Raw genomic sequence first — 17672 nt, forward strand, 5'->3', positions numbered from 1 at the left:
GGCTAACGTGGACAACAGTATATAACCGAGGAAATTTAGAAAGAAAATATGAGTCAAAATAATCGAATTGTATCCCATTTTCCCGAACAAGATCGCCTATTTCGTTTTACTTGTCCGATGCAGTGATGAAAAAAAGGAGGCTTTAACATGAACTTCTATCAATGAGATGAGATTGCTCGAGCTTAAGCCATCCCGTAGCGGTCTTCCCCCGCATTCCGCATTGAGTTTTCATTTTCGTAAATTTTCAATACACAAATGAGCAACCTTTTTTATCATTCTTCGCTGGTGTGGCACAGAGCCCTGCCCCCGCACCCCGCTATCTTTCCCTCGGTGGACCTGACGTTCTTCCTCGAGGGCGATATCTCAGCTGCAACTCAGAGTGCTCGGTCTTAGAACATGTTATTCATTTATTTAAACAGAGTCACATAAACAATTTTAAAAAGCGTGAAACTCACGGGTTATTTGAGGCCACGAAATCCGGGGACCCTTTGTCTGCAGCAGTTATCTGATTTCTTTAAGTTGTTAAGTTAAGTTGTTTAAGCGGGTTATTGTAATCCGATGGCTGAAAATGGGTTAAAAAAACCATGCATTAGTAATTACATGCATTAGTAAAAAAATGCATTAGTAATTATTTCCATCAGGATTGAAATGGGTCTGATGCATTCTTCGATGTAAAACACGGAGCAGAAGGAGAACAAAAGACGATAAATTAGGCGTGCCCTGGTGCAGCCAGCTTAGGAATAACTATTGGAATGCGAAAAAGAGTCCGTTAGACGGGGGAAATGACGCTTTCACATCAGTTGGTTAAATGGCATAAAGTGATGCTTAAGAGTGTCGGGTGAGTGGGCTTTCAGGAGAGTTGTGTCAAACCCTCCTATTGTGTGACGACACAATAATTTAAATATTCCCAACACGCCATCCGCCAGCACATTTGAGGTGGGAGCGCATTTGAACCTCCCGGATTGGCTCACTAAGTAACACTGGTACCATCTCGGTTGCCTCCCCTCACACTCACCCATCCCTCCCCTCTCCATTTAAGCCCAGGGAGGCTTAACGGGTCTTCGTCTAATCAAGGCAACATGATCGCTGAACCTCTAAAAATATTCGCGTGATTGTTCCTATTCTGTTTGTTATCTAAATTTAAATCGCGCTATATTGTTGGCATTAAGGCATGCATAAGGTTCGCTCTAGTTTAAAAATTGCTATTCTCGAATTCACTGATACTAAAATAATCCCGAGGAATAGTTTTCCGAGATTTCTGGACTAATTTACATATTTTTAATTGCTCCATCCATCTATGAAATGCTTTTTGACGAAACCAACGAGTTTTTGCGCGAAGTCAGGCACGCAATTAACTCTTGAACAAATTTAAATACCAACAATTTGTAGTGTTTCATTTTTTTAAGCAAAAAATAAAGAACAAATAGCTGATGTTAAAAGCTGGGGAATTGTTTTCTTTACCCCGTATCAGGATATAATGGCCCAAGTGAGATTAAGCGATTTCTCTGCTCCCTATCAAAACCATCATGCCGAAGTTTTTCCCTTCCAAGCATAATATTTTCTTCTGCCTTCAAACCGAGTGTTGTTTACGACGCTGTAATGAAATCATATGAGATATCTCTTTGTGGCCACTAAATGCAGTTAAATTATCATAAGTTCACATTGCAAGAGCATCAGCTTGAGAGTACCCTAATACAGATTGCCAATGTTAAATATTTTAATTCTATCCAATCAATTGTATTTTTCTAGCAGCACGCCAAAGATTTACAAAAGAAATTAAATTTTTTTCGTCATCTGAACCAATCAGTTGATGGATAGTGGAAATTTAAAATGATAATGGACAATTTTTGACTTTGATAAAACTCACAATGAACACTGAACCAATAGCAGCCTTCCTTTGGCCACATGATTACTTGATATATGATGCTAAGTTCTTCGATTATTTTCAACTTTAACAAGATTTTCAACATTTATTCATGAGAATACCCTCTCCTTTGCAGGTTTCCTAAATCCAACACTAGCCGTGAGGAATTCTGATAACATTTTTGATAATTGGGCGCTCACACTTCATGACGACGGTCTTTCAAACCTATCCAAATTGCTCCTCAAACACAGTCCAGGTAATTTATACCCATCAGCCCTTCTAAACACTATGGGTTAATTTCTGTATCCCATTTTATTGCACAACTTCACTTCAATCGCTTAAAGGAAGTAACTTAATTATTTCGTCTTAGGACCGTGTAGGTACCTACATGGAAACATGAGAATCACCCGAGAGGCCACATCGTTTCTTTATCACATTAAAACGTTAAAAATTTTCGGACAAAGAAAGGGTAATGATTTTGTTGGAGTATTATTTAAAATAAAAATTGCCGTGGCAATGCCTTTTTTGAATAAGCAGAATTCTCTCCACTAATAATTTCATGATCGCACCCATGTTGTTCTTAATGCCCGTTCCGCTTTACGCACGTGATTTATGGCTGTAATCGGTGCTTCGTTGAGGACATCAGGCGGGAGAGAAACGTTTTCAGACGCTGACCGTTCCTGTCTTCAAACAAAAACTTATCCGTTCGTCTCCGCATCGTTAGCGCCGCAGGAAGAAGGAAGGAATGTTTTTTTATTTAATGGGCAAAGCGCGGTGCGCTGTCACGCTCGTTTTATGGGCGGTTCGTGACCGTGGACACGGCACAGTTTTCGTATTTCCGTATCATGGGAAGCCAAGCAAGACGTGGTGCTCATTCGGAACATTAGCAACAATAAGGTATTCAGACATTACGGGTTCGTGAGGGACGGTTAATATTCCAATAATTCGATAGCTCTCGTCTCACAAAGTTCCACTCACGTCATGTGGAGCACGAGGTCCGTGTTGCGCCTTTTAAATCCTCTCGACGCTGCGTGATGGGAAGTGCACACTTGACGCAACTATTCGGTGGAAATGCAGCCGAAATCGGATTTTCTCCACGGCACCGCACGTGGCGCAGTAATATTCTCGGAAAGGGTTGAATAGGATTTGATAACGATCACAGGGAAGTAGCTTTTGGTGGAGGAAGCAGGCGGCGAACCGCAGAGATTTGCGATTCCTGTGGGATAGGCCTGCACTGAATGTACGCTCGAAACGCCATTGGTCGACTGAATCCTGTTAAAATGAAAGAGAAGGCCTGGAAAATGCGTGCGAATGTATTTACTTTCGGTTTTTCGATCGCGGTACGCCAAATTCGACCGATCAGTTACATGAGTAGGATTGTATCAAGATACAGAGCATGGGCTCTAAATGCAATGACCTAGTGTAATCCATTTACACTAGTCGACTAATTTCCGACGCTAGAAATCAGATGGTGAAACTGTCTCTCTAAACTATCCCCTTCCCTACTTTCCCATTATAGCCCATCATTGCACCGACATTTTGCCCCGCTTCCTCTCGTTTTCCATCCTTACTCTCTGTGTTTCTCTGCATCCATAACTCTTTCATTTAAGAACTGCAGCAAACTATAGCCTCAGGATATGTCCAATCAATTCCTCTCTTCTTTTTGCAGATTTCTCCCTTCTCCCGCTCTTTGAAGTGTATTTTTTACTCCTGACCATTTTATTTTTCAGCATTCTTCGATGGTGTAGTTTGTGGGGGGATTTTAATAGCCAGCGAAATGGGGTAGAGGAGGAGTTGGATGACGGGTGGGGATCGCCAAGTAACTGCTTCTTTCAGGTGCGTCTGATAGCTCCTCTTCGTATAGAAATTATTTTAAATCCAATATGGCTACCGTTACTTACTTACTACATCCTTTGGAATTTGGAAATTTTTACGTCTTCTCTCGGATCGAGTGGGTGAATGGTTGCTGGTTCCAAGCCATACCATAGGGCTATTCCTTGTTCATCGCTTTCTCCTTCTCTCGTTTCGTTTGCTTCGGGACCAAGTCTCATGATAAATACTGCAAACATCACTGTTATCTTAGTTCTCACCAATATTGCATCATCGTTTTGATCAGGTTCAAAAGCTTTAAACGTTATGTAGAAAGCAACTCTTATTTTACGAAGTCGGAGTGTTCTATTGATGTGCAAAACATCACTTGCTTTCACTCTAAATGATTCTCCAAATGATACTTGCTCTGGATATTCTTCGGATAAATAATGATATGCTGGCCTCTGTCCACGCCTATTAAACTCATTGCCGTTTTTGATTACGTTACCATTGGTAAGGGTTAGATTACTGTCATTATTTAAATGCTCCGACTCCAAAACTTATCATTACAACGTCATACACATATACAATTTTCGGGTTTTCTATTACGCAAACTTTCAAAACGTTTCCTTTCGTCTATCATGTGTACTCCTACCCTTGAAATTCCTATAGCCCATTAAAACCAATTAATCCTCTATTCCCCTTAAAAATCTGTCAGCTTTATCTTTCTACCCCTGCCATAATTCTAGCACTTCCTTCCGAAATGCTGCATCCCTTGATTCTGATTGCGGTTGTATTCCTGTTCCAACAGAATTATTTATTATCGAATCGATAATATTTCCTAAACACGGATTTTTCTATATAATGTCTCGAAAGCGCCTACGGAGGTGTTCAAAGCTTTGCGAAAGGAAACTATTCCATCCCAGGCTCAAAATTTTGCTTATGGTCGTTTGTGTCATCATTGCTTAGTGATTTTAATGCTATCACGAGGCACAAAAATCTTCCAGTTCCTCCAAAGGTCCATTGAATTTATTTCTACAAAAATCGACGATGGTCAAACTGATCGTTCTAAAATTCCAAATTTTTCTGCCTTTTTCATTTTTTAGTATTATTATTATTAAAATTTACATGTGCAGATAGACAGTGTCAGGTGGCACACAAGTCCCAAGTAATCACAAAACATATGAAATAAAATCAGTCAGTAAAAAAATACCCCTAAAGGAAACTTCCAAACACAAATCTCTTTCGCAAAACAAGAAAATCCCCATCTCATTAACATCAATTAATCATCAAGAAAAAAAGATAAATTAAAAAATTAAGCTGTGACGTACAATTTAACACCACGCATCATTCAAATTATTGCGAGTTGCTTATATTGTTTCTTGAAATTATGCATTCTGTTAGGAAAGGGCTCGAATAGTTTTGCAGGTGAGGTGTTCCAATCAACACTCGTTTTATTTAGAAAAGAAAATTTTTTTATTCGTTCTTCGTTCCCGGCATTTTACCTTAAATTTGTGGTCATTTCTCCCAATAAAATTTGGATTACCCGCCTCTTTCCTTAGTTCTGCCCAAGCTTTCTCTCCCTTTAGAATAGCGAACATTCCACGAAGTCTGCTTATGTTTCTTCTACTTTGTCGAGGTTCCGAGCACAGCATTTTTTACATGTCAGACACACTCTCCATCCTCCTATGCTTCCCCAATACATATCTGGCAGCCTTTCTTTGTACCTTTTCCATTATTTTAATGTGCACTTCTTCATGAGGGTCCCGTACATGAGATGCGTACTCTAAAATTGGTATTACCAGGGTCTTATACGCCTTTTCCTTAGTTTCTATAATGATTTCTTTGAGATTTCTCATCACCCAAAGAAGAGTTTTGAAACTTTTCTTAACAATGTATTCCACTCCTTTAGCCAGTTACGCTATCGAGGCATCCTCTTAAACTCTGAAATTTTGGGGCTTTTAAAGGAACAAGATGTTGTGACGAAATACCGTACATACAATGTCACAGGCATTCGTAGTCTTGCGCGACGCGCCACAGTCCACGAGGTCAAAGCCTACTTTTAAACACTTAATTAGCGGATGACTCCATTAAAAGTTACTGTTGCGGCATCTCCCTCAGTTTCTTTGGAATTTGTCAAGGTATAAACAGACAAAGTGTTTAGAAGTTGGCTTTAATCTCGTGGACAGTGGCGCATCGCGCATGACTACGAATGCCTGGGACATTGTATGTACAGTATTTCGTCGCAACATCTTGTTCCTTTAAAAGCCCCAAAATTTCAGAGTTTAATGTATTCTACCTGTACGTTTAGCCCCCCCCGTAAATCCTTGGTTAAATATACACGTAAGGATTTACAGCTATCACTTCAAGGAATGATATTTTCTGGCAATTTATAGTCCCTTTTGTTTCCATTTACCTTGTTACTAACAGTGTTGGATTTGCATTTGCTAACATTAATATCCATCCTATTATTCTTCACCAAGTCCACCATTTTATTAACGTCCCTTTGAAGAATATCGCGGTCGCTGTCATTCTCAACTTTCATGTAAATAATGCAGTCGTCTGCAAAAAGTCTTATCTGAGAATTAATATTTACTGTCAGATCATTTATATACATTAAAAACAAGAGCGGGCCAAATACGCTTCCTTGTGGGACTCCCGATGTTACCCTCGTTTTTTCAGAATACAATTCTCCTAATTTTACCCTTTGTGTTCGACCTTCCATGAAATTTCTGACCCAAGAGATTACTCTTCCATGTGTGTGTAGTGGCAATTGGCCCATATTAAGCATTAAGCGATCGTGGTCAACTTTGTCAAAGGCTTTTGACACGTCGACTATTATAGCATACACTTCTATTCCCGCATCCATAGGGTCGAGCATTTCTTGGTAGAACCCTAATAGCTGAGTTTCTCAAGAGTGCCCTTTTCTAAAACCATTTTGGTGACTTTACAACCAATTCTCACTTCCGCAAATCCCAGAGATAAACAGCAATTACCTTTTCTAATAGCTTGCATACAACTGACGTCAAGCTTACCGGTCTACCGGTATTGGGATGATAACATCCACCTTTCCTTCTTTAATTCCAACCATATTTTTCTTATGTTCCTACAATGTCACATGTACATTGCATATTTGTATTGGTTTCTTTTTTTGTCTAGGGCTTTCATTAGTTACATCGGTATGTCGTCGACCCCTGGTGGCCCGACGCCCTTCACTGCGGTGTGATCAAAGGGTACAGTCTCCTTTCTTATATATACATACTAGCTGACCCGGGGAACTTCATACCGCCCAAAAATCAATGAACAGTTTAGTTACATCATTTATAAATCAAGAACGGCTGTACCGATTTTCATCATATTTGACTTGTTATAATAATATAAGAAAAATCAATATAACTGCAAAAATTATTATGGTTTACCAATACGTGAATATGCAACAGAGAATTCATCATGAGAAAAACATGGGTTGTCTAGATTCGGACTACAAATACTCAGCAATTGGCCTTGTGATTTGATAATCGACATCACGAATGAAACACGAATTGGAAATTTAAATTTGTTTAAACTCTAAGGGCATATCGATTGAAATCACGTGAACTATCGGAATGAGAACTCCCTCATCAACGAATTTTCCTTTCAGTAGAGCCGCGTGAATCACATTCATCGTCCGTTTTTTTTTATCACCAAACGCATTCAATTACACAGTTCTGGTTGGTTTAGTTTTCGAGCATCGTGACCACCGATTCAGATGGATAGCTCCTGATCTCGTCTTCGTTTGTTACACAGTCAATAGATTTGAATAAATGCAGAGTACTCACGATTTGATTCTGAATTATGAAGTTTAAGTCATCCACATCCTCACGATAGTCAACAATTGCTTGGAGAAATCTTCAGCAGATGGATCGTTCAACAATGCAACTATCATGCCTGTTTTCAGTTAAAGTTTCTTCGCAAAGCACCATAGATTTGATGATTTGAGGCAAGCGATTACTTCATCGGCAGCAGTCGATCTTGGAATGACTGGTAGTTTTTGGCGGAAATCGCCAGACAGTAAAATCATTAAGCCACCAAAGCATCTCGACACTATCACTGTTACATGTCACTTGTTCAGAATGTTGTAGGTTTAGCGGCATCTTTAACTCTGAATGAGCCGTCCGGCATCCTTCCAACAATGTGACCACCATGCCAGAAGAAGCAACTGCTACTGCAATGTCCGATCTCGCACGAAGTGTTCAAAACCAATGATATGAGGAATGTCTTCTCAGTTCCACCAGGGGCATCCTGGAAAAATGAGCCACCATTTCCATCATCAATTGCCTTCATTAATGTATATACTTCCGTCTGTTGGGGGTTCAGCAGTGGTATATCCGTTGAACTGATTGGTCTAATCCGTGCCGATCATATTCACGTTCACGTTCCAATTCTCGGTTAAACGCGTCGTTCATTCCACGATCTGGCACTGACATTCCTAACTTCACTAATAAACCGCCGCATATGAGGTAACACATGTCTTCAATCAACAGCAAAGCCTGATTATGCATCTCCTCATTTGCCTCAAAATCGAGATTTCTTGAACTTGAACACGAATTCGATGTAAAATGTCTTCTGACATGTTATTCTTGTATTAGTTCCACTGGTCACGTGGTTTGGATGGGAAGCATGTCGAAAGGATGATTGCAAATAATGTGCGTATCTGACTTGGAGAAGCAGAAATTGTTGCTTCAGCCATTATTGCGTCCCAATGATTATCGTTTTCAAGCTAATTGAGCTCTCGATATGCAGCACGGAATCTTGGGCACCTGATAACTAAACAAAAAATGTTGTACATCAGAAGATGCTTGACTCAAGAGAAGAAACCCGAATTTACAATCCGCTCGATTCGCCATTGATTTTTCGATACATAGATTGAATAAAGAAATTGCCTTTCTGACGATCCATTGTAATACTTATTTTTGCAGTGTTTTGAGTGGTGTGGTCGTTTTAAATCGGGAAGAACCTCGACACATGAAGATTCGCGAACAGGGCGGCCTTCCACTTCGACAGACCCCAACCATGTGAAATTGGTGAACGATTTGGTGCGGGCCAATCACCGTTTAACTGTCAGGGAGATAGCCGAGGAAGTGAACATTAGTTTTGGATCATAGGAGATATTTTGGACAGACATTTTGGGCATGACGCGCATAGCATCAAAAGTCGTCCCGCGGGTGGTGACTAATGAACAGAGACAAAAACGTGTGGAAATTTGTCAGGAACTCCTGGATCGAGCCAACGCCAACCCAAAGATTCTTAAAACCATCGTAACCGGTGACGAAACCTGGGTTTATGGTTATGATGTTTAGGCAAAGGCCCAGTCTTCTCAGTGGAAAGGTGCTCATTCTACGCGACCATAGAAACCTCGCATGTCCCAGTCCAATGTTAAGGTCATGCTGGTGTGTTTCTTCGATTAGTAAGGTCTGATTCATTACGAATACGTCCCTCAAGGTCAAACCGTTGACAAAGATTTCAACTTAAAGGTTATGAAGACGCTGAGGGTGGCTGTGAGCCGAAAGAGGCGAAAACATGCGGAGAAGCAATGCATGGCGTTTCCACCACGATAACGCGCCGGCTCACACGACGCTGATCGTGGCAGAGTTTTTCGCCAGAACCGGAACATCCGTGATCCCGCAGTCACCCTACTCCCCAGACGTGTCTCCATCAGACTTTTTTTTTGTTTCCAAAGTAAAAATTAACCTTGAAAGGGCGCCCATTCGACACTATTGCGGTCATTAAAACTAATTGTACGGCCGACCTGAAGAGGATCCCTTATGCGGCTTACCAGGCAGGGTTCGAGAGCTGGAAGAACCGTTGGCAAAGGTGTGTCGTCAGCCAAGGCATGTACTTTGAGGGCGACAAGTTCAATTAAGCTGTATTCGTCGAAATAAACAAATTATAGAATCAGTCCTGTCTTTTTGTGATCACACCTTGTGTATATTAGTATATCGTGTGTGTGTGTGCGCGTGTGTGTGTGCGTGTGTGTGTGTATGTATATATATATATATATATATATATATATATATATATATATATATATATATATATATATATATATATATATACATGTGGGTCGCGGTAGTCCAGTGGGTAGAGCGTTGGACTGCTGAACGGAGGATCCCGGGTTCGATTCCCGGGCAAGGCACTCCTATGTGATTTTTGGGGTACCAGGTCTTCCTGGGAAACCATAACCGGCACAGGGAAAGGAACTGGCCCCCCTACCCTAATGTGTGATTTTCACATGCCGTCGGGCTTAGTACTGGGTGAACTCTACCATACCTACCAAACTGACCTTCGGGTTTATATATATATGTATATATATGTATATATGTATATATATGTATATATATGTATATATATGTATATATATATGTATATATATGTATATATATATGTATATATATATATATATATATATGTATATATATATATATATATATATATAGTGATAATACACACACATACACATTTCCAATATTTTTGATGGAAAAAAAGCTGTAAAAAGATAGTCCTTGTATAGTTGTATTTTCAACTTAATTATGTAAGTAAGAGCAGGAATGTGAACTTGCAAATGATTGCCTCGCTTGGAGAATATATCCTATGAAATTATTCTTCCTGATTCTGATTATATTTTCCAGCTCAGATTACCTTCATTTAGTAAAGTTCGAATATAAAACCTTCAAATCCACTGCCTGGTTCCAACACTGTTTTCTACTCTCTTCGTTATTGGCATTAAGGTCACTTCAATCTGCATTGCATGTAGATGAGATATACGTCCATCTCGTAAATACGTGGAATAAAAATGGGGTTGGATAATTTCGTCATGCAAATGTGCTGGGTAAATAAGGCACGGAGCGTTAAAAAGTTGAAGATCGTTAAAAAGCGGCGATTTGACCGTACGTGGCACGCAAACTCGACCGCTAATATCAAAAACCGTCGATTCAACCTTCATAGCACATTGGCAAGGATGGGCAAAAACGCACTCCCGGCGTGACGCAGCGGGCGCTAACAACGTGGCGTTTATTTCGAAGCAGCTGCCTGCCATTCTAGCAAATTTGCATCCCGCGCGCTCGCTTCCTTTCTTTTTTTTTAAATTCAAATCACCTCGCCATTCCCTCACGAGATAGACGGATGATTAACTTTGCATCGTCTTCGAATTATCCTCTGAACTCTTCTTTTCTATCGCCGTCCGGAAAAAGCCGCATTGCATTTTATAACGTTAAAGGCCACGCGGAACGCGAGAATAAAAAAAATGCGCGTGCCGTACACATTGCAGTGGGATCGCAAGCAGGGTACTATCCCGCGTGCGCGACACGGTCACCCGCACCCCCCCCCCCCCCCCGCCGCTCGCTTGTTTCAGCGGCAGCGCCTCGTTTCGGGAAATGCCCCAGACCACATCAGACACGGCGGCTGAGCGACCCTCGGTCGACTGTGTTTACGCCCGTGGTCACGTCCGCCGCGGGCGCCACGAGAGCGGCGGCCGGACAAAGGAAGCCGAGTGCGCGAGGGGGGGGGGGAGGTAAAACGCGTGGACCTCCGTGATCGACTGAGACTTCAGGTCTAGAGCGGCACGGGTTGATTCGGGGGGCCTATGTGTATGTAATCAGGGCGTTATTCCGGGCGAGTCCATCTCGCTTCTCACTGTATAAACTGGCCGCGCTATTTGCCTCGCGCGTTGCCCCGGCACGTGGGTCGACCCACGTGCCGGAAGAGAACCCCCGCGGGGCGCCGGGGTTTAATACACTTTTTGGCGCGCGTGGCTTGTTGGTGCTCAATTACGGGAAAAAGGGGGATTACTCGGATGAATATTTATTGCCACCGCAGCGAAGCTTAGAGGAGGAGCCACGGGAGCGAGCTCATCTGTGGGGGGCTGCTGACTGCTTGCGGCCACCGCCCAACAGAAGTGATTTCAGTTACCTCTGACTTCCTAAAAAAAAAAGAATCTGCGGGACGTAATCGAAAACCTGGTTGCTTTGAAGGGTATATTTGAACATGACCGAAGGATAATCATTCCATTCTTTCCTTAAAAAAAAGTCTTTCCGCTTTCATGTGCTTTGAGAATTGATTTTACGGTTCTGCATAACGTCTTTGAGTTCCAAATCAGAAATAAAAAGTGTTGAAAACTGAAAAAATATGGTTTAGTTGAGGACGTTTTGATGTTTTATTAACAGGAAACATTATTTTAAACACGGAACTAATTGAACAAGATCAACCCCAGGAATTACACAGTTTCAAAAACAAAATGTCTTCAGTATTGATTTGCAGACCGTGTGAATCGTGATTATTCTATATGCTATGGGTGAACTGCGAGGAGAGTGAAATGAATAGCAGCTATGCGATGCATTTATGCACTGGGAATAGTGCACTGTAGAGAGTGGAAATTGTTGAAAATTTTACGGGCTCTATTAAAAATATCTGGGCGATTTTTTTGTGCTTGGCCGCCGTGTGCCTTTAACCTGCTCCCATTGGAGGAAGGCTAATTCTGGTGTTGGTAAAGAACTCTGTAACCAGAGTCCTGATGTTGCTTCCTCGATGCATCAATGACACCAAAATATAAATGACACGATTAGGTCAAACGCTTAAAAAAGTCACATCGATGGGGGCTCCGTGTAATGTACGAATATCTACGAGATGTGTTCAGGAAATAACGGGAATCTTTAAATTTCGTGGGTTTGGAGAGTCCGATTGTCAAAATTTATCCATTTTTTTAAAATCGCCGAGCTCATAAAAACACGTCTAACCTTAGAGGTGGCTGCACCTGACGAAGTAAACAATGAACGTAGCTAAAAATTTTATCCTACTTTGGGGGCATTTATACCAACATAATTTTAAAAAATTGACAATCGTATTCTCCAAATCCGCGAAATTTAAAAATTCCAGGTATTTCCTCAAAACCCCTCGTACTTATCAAATAATGTCAGCCGTGTGAGTTCTCGGATACTAGATCTTCCCATGGGGTGTCCATAGCCAGAAAAGGGAAAGGAATTGGCCCCCCTACCCTGATGTGTGAATTTCACACGCCGTATAGGGCTTAGTACTGGGTGAACTCTACCACCACCTGCCTAATTGACACTCGGGTTGATTACTGTGGTTGTGGTTTTATAGATATTTATATGCAATTTCCACATATTCCTTTGATCCTTTTCACCAATAAGTATTTTCATTTTTCAAGAAGAACCGACTTTTAATCCTAAGATAAAGTATTATGTGACACTCACTGATGTTATTTATTTTGAATTGGACGTTAAACTTTGGTACTTCATTCTTTTTTCACCGTTTATACCTAAAAAAACATTATTGAAGATAAAGTAACAAATTCTTCACGTTTGGAATAAAGTTGCCCACATTTAGAGTCAGGTAAAAACTTAATTTCCGGGATTTCAAATTGTGACCCGCGGAAACTCGAATAAGGCTCTGACTGAATGGAAGTTTCATTGAATATTGGTTGAGTAAGTCTTCTTCTCAATCGGCATTTGAATCTTATAATTGGTTCACTACAGCCCTCCATTCTTCTATATATTCGATGTTGATCCCTTCCAATTCTAATAGCCTCTACTTTTTACGTCCTTCAATAAGTATCAATCCTGTGCACTTGCCTCTTCCTTGCGGGATCTTCCATTCAATTTTCCCTTTTCTTTTGAGTCATGCTTAGGCAATGTTTAAAATAGCATCTGCTGTTTTCATTTCGTCACGTATAAAACTTCCATCATTTTACGCTGTCATTTTCCAGCACTGTTATTTGAATTTATGTAATCAATATAAACCAATGAGGTATCATTTTCAGGCTCCGGAAATGTATCAATTACCAGCGTGTAAAATATCATAAATCAAGATAATGGTCTGTATTGTACTCCTAATGGAACTATATCGAACCTATGCTCTTGTTTAAACGGAAGCCATGGAACTTGAAGAGATATTACTTAAGGCCTATAAGAGATACAGGGTGCGTTCTGAAGGTAATGCATTTGAATTTCCCGCGCCGCTCCTATTGGTCGGAGTAAGATCGAACCTCACGGAGTAGGTGGGGGGGGGGTTGCTAAGCTTTGCCTCAAAACCAGTCTCAGGGCTCTTCAAGCTTTGGAAGCGGCAGGGCGTCAGTTACTGTAAACCTCTGCGCGCCGACTGTGTCACGAGAAAAATGGAATCGACGATCGAGCAACGTTACTCGATTACTAAGTTTTGTGCTAAACCGTAAAAATCTCTTAAGGAGACTAACAAAATTATTCGTGAGGCTTGCAGGGACTCTGCCCTGTCCCACTCACAAGTTTTTAGATGGTTAAAGGCCTTTAAGAAGGGCCGGGAAGAAGTTTACGACGAACAACACTCTGGGCGGCCGTCAACCGGCAAAACTGACAACAATGCGCCTCGTGTTCAATCATTGTTGGACTCTGACCATCGAATAAGTATCGAGATGTTTGCCAATGAACTGAACTTTTCGTCTGCTGCTGTGTTTCGCATTGATATTGAAGATTTAGCGATGAGGAAAGTGTGCGCCAAGCTGGTGCCCAAGGTGTTGTCATACGACCAAAAGACCAACCGGGTGGGAATTTCTATTGAAATTTCGCAACCTATTGAAAATGAACCTGATTATTTGGGCAACTCCATCACTAGTAATGAAACCTGGGTTTTTGAATACGACCTAGAAGCAAAATGCCAAAGCCCTGAAAGGCACACCGACCAAAAAAGGCAAGAATGGGCAAATCTAAAGTGAAAATAATGCTCGTTGTCTTTTTCGACAGTAAAGGAGTGGTCCATAAGGAGCTTGTTCCTCAAGGACAGACAGTTGACGCTACCTACTACGTGGATGTGCTGGAAAGACTCTGAAAAAGGGTCATCAGAACGAGAAAAGACATCTCCGCTACCTGGCAACTCCATCACGACAACGCGCTACGAGTCCGCGAGTTCTGGCCAAACACCAGGTGACAACGCTGCCCCCCCCCTATAGTCCTGACATCACCCCAGCAGACGTCTTTTTGCTCCCTCGAATTAAGGCAGCCCTGAAATGTACCCTTGGGCATGTACATGTTAAAAACATGTGGAGGCCCAAGGACAGTACTTTAAAGTATTTTAAGGATTTGTGCAAGTCTGTTCAATAAATTACTTTAAAAAATAATCGCATTACTTTCGGAACGCATCCTGTATTCTGGAATTAAAACGAAAAATATTATTACGCATCTTGCAAATTGGCAACATTTCTTCAATACAGTTCTTTTGTAAACTATATAATTCGCGGGATAAACAAGTTCATCCTACTTTCACGACCCTCTGCCACGCATAGGGTCGTGAAAGCTAAGGCCACGCTTTTAGAGTAATCTTAGTTACCAATAAAGCAATTCTCATCGGGAATAAATTACTTTAATACTGATGAAAAATGCTGTTACAATTTATTTTTGAAATTGCTCCACCGCCCAGAAACATTAATTTTACCCTACCGTCCTTTTGAGAAAATGTTCATTCGTTTCAGCGCTAATATCACAAAAAACTCATCGGATGAATATGAACAGCACATCAGCTTAAAGCTTGTTTTATTCCATATTATATGGAAACAGGCAAAAAATTTTAAAGCAATTTTTTGGTGTTCATTCTCGGAGAACGGATGGAAGGCCCTTTTTTTGGGCAGTGAGATGAAAGGCGCGAATTTGCCGGCCTGTGATTTCAGAGCTGTTAAATATAATGAAATGTGCTTTTGAATTTATACGGGTCACGATGCTTTTATTTCGTATGATATATTTTAACCTTATTTAGTTTTTCTGTAGATTTGTTCTTGTTTAATTTCCAACTCCCGGTTAACTTCGAGAATAAAAACTGCAGTGATGTGGAGCGATTACTTAGGATATCCAGACATATTGCCATTTCAGCTACTCAAAGGATTTCATCACGCCAAATTCAAATATTCGACAAATATTAAAAATTTACGTTTCACGAAAATATAATAGAAATATTAAACTAATAACTTAAGAAGGCTTTACCTTAATTCGCATTACTTTACATATTAACATCCCTGCAGTTAATGTACACTTTTCGCTATTTATCAATGTTGAATTGCCAACGCGCCGGCATTGAGTATCAAAATTAGCGGCAAAGAAAACAAAATGATTTCTTTGACCCTCAGGAGGTTACGGCAAGCATCAATGCTGTATGGTTATCGAGAGGAATTCTCAATTCATCGCATCGCACGCTCGTCTACACCACGACCGACCATACCCTCGCGTAATCCCCTCCCGGAATCCATGGCCGCATGTGTCGAGGGTGAATGAGAAGGATCCGGGCTTGCGTCTCGGGAGTGCTGTGCAGCGGGGGTAGATTTCTGACTGGGGGGAGGAGGGGTTGAAAACCCTTCCCGGAGTGGGAGAGCGAGATGGGGGAGTTCGCAAGGCGATTCGTACAGATGACAGAACATTCGGAGACGGAACAGCATCCTAGGGGAAATTGATGGACCGTTTAGGAGGAGATGCCTTCTCTTTCGTTGGCACCCTATTCAACGGTCAGCCTCCCCTCGTCCTCCCCACTTTGAGGGATTGCCGGCGCCCGCCATGGAAATAAGAAAGAATGGCACTCAACTTCCGCCGCATGAAGAGTACATCAACTCTCGTTCGAATGGATTTCATCCGAATTTCGAACTCACCGAGCCGTAAAAAAAATCGCACGCTCGCCAACTCCAACCAGAATAATGCCCGAACAAATTTGCGAAATGACTTTGAGTGAACGTGTCCATTTTTGTTCCATCTTGAACAGCCCGGTCCTCCCCCCCTTTTCCCTACCCTCTCGAACGGCGCCCGTTCTGCATTGCTTTTGTGCAACTCACAAGCTCCCTCGCTTTTGCATAAATACATCTCATCATCACCAAGTCTAACTTTGAAGCTATAATCGAGGAACTGAGGTATTAACAAGGGCAGAAAATGGGATATTCTTCGAAAGACACTTTTCATCTGTATTGTTTACAAATAAAAAGAAGAGCGATGAAAATGTTCTGTGATCTCTTTAGACATGGATTTTTCTCCCTTTCATCAAATTTTTTCGGTAGCATAACTCGATTCCACCCCTTAAAATTGATTTGAACGCCGACGTTTTCTAGAACCATGTCACTCAAATTGTATAAAGTTTACCCATTTTAAATTTCTTTAAAAATTCTGCTAAAGGGAAGAATTAGATTATTCACCATCCCCTTGAATTGGGATTTATGGCGTACTGTTGACACGTGTCTAACAATCAATACACAGATTTTTCACGTGGTTTTCGTAGAATAAACGACTACATGCGTTTTCTTCTTGCCTCGATAGAGAATAAAATCCGGCTCATCTTATGCATAAAATAGGATGAGAAGCCATGTTTAGATTAACGTTGAAAACTGCCCTTAATGATTTTGATGAAATGTGTTAAATATACGGTTTTAGGGCGAGAGAAATCAAAGTCACTGGGCCACTACTCTTGCAAAAAAGTCAATGAACGGAGGCTTCGCATTTCAACAAAAGAATTGTTTCAAATATTCTTTTGACTAATAAAAGAATGCCACTGTCAACTTTCCAGGTACTGTCTCCATTGCAAGAAAAATAAAACTCAACTTTGAGCTTTGTTTTTCCATTTACTCTTCATTTTTCTCTGATTGGCTTGAAAATTTATATGATTTCCACATTATTTCATTTTTTAGAAATAATAAAGCAGGATATGAAATGTTGCATGGACATGAAATTTAAGCCGGTGGAACTCTGTTTTTTTATGTATATTACTCATACACTTTGGACGTATCACCCGCGAAGTATGACCGCCACACATTTATTTCCTTGAATTATTAATCACTCAACACAGGCACGGATTACCTTACCCTTCCACGCGTGAAAAAAGGCATATCTTTCAGGTTAAGGTTTCCGCATATCATTTGAGGGCCATGAACAATTTAGGTACGCAAGGAAATTTAATATTTTCATATATTCTATACGGTAACTTGTTATCCACCAAAATGATTTGTGGA

The sequence above is a fragment of the Hetaerina americana genome, unplaced genomic scaffold (assembly GCF_022747635.1).
Source record: "Hetaerina americana unplaced genomic scaffold, ioHetAmer1.1.p SCAF_21, whole genome shotgun sequence".
In the NCBI taxonomy this organism is placed as follows: Eukaryota; Metazoa; Arthropoda; class Insecta; order Odonata; family Calopterygidae; genus Hetaerina; species Hetaerina americana.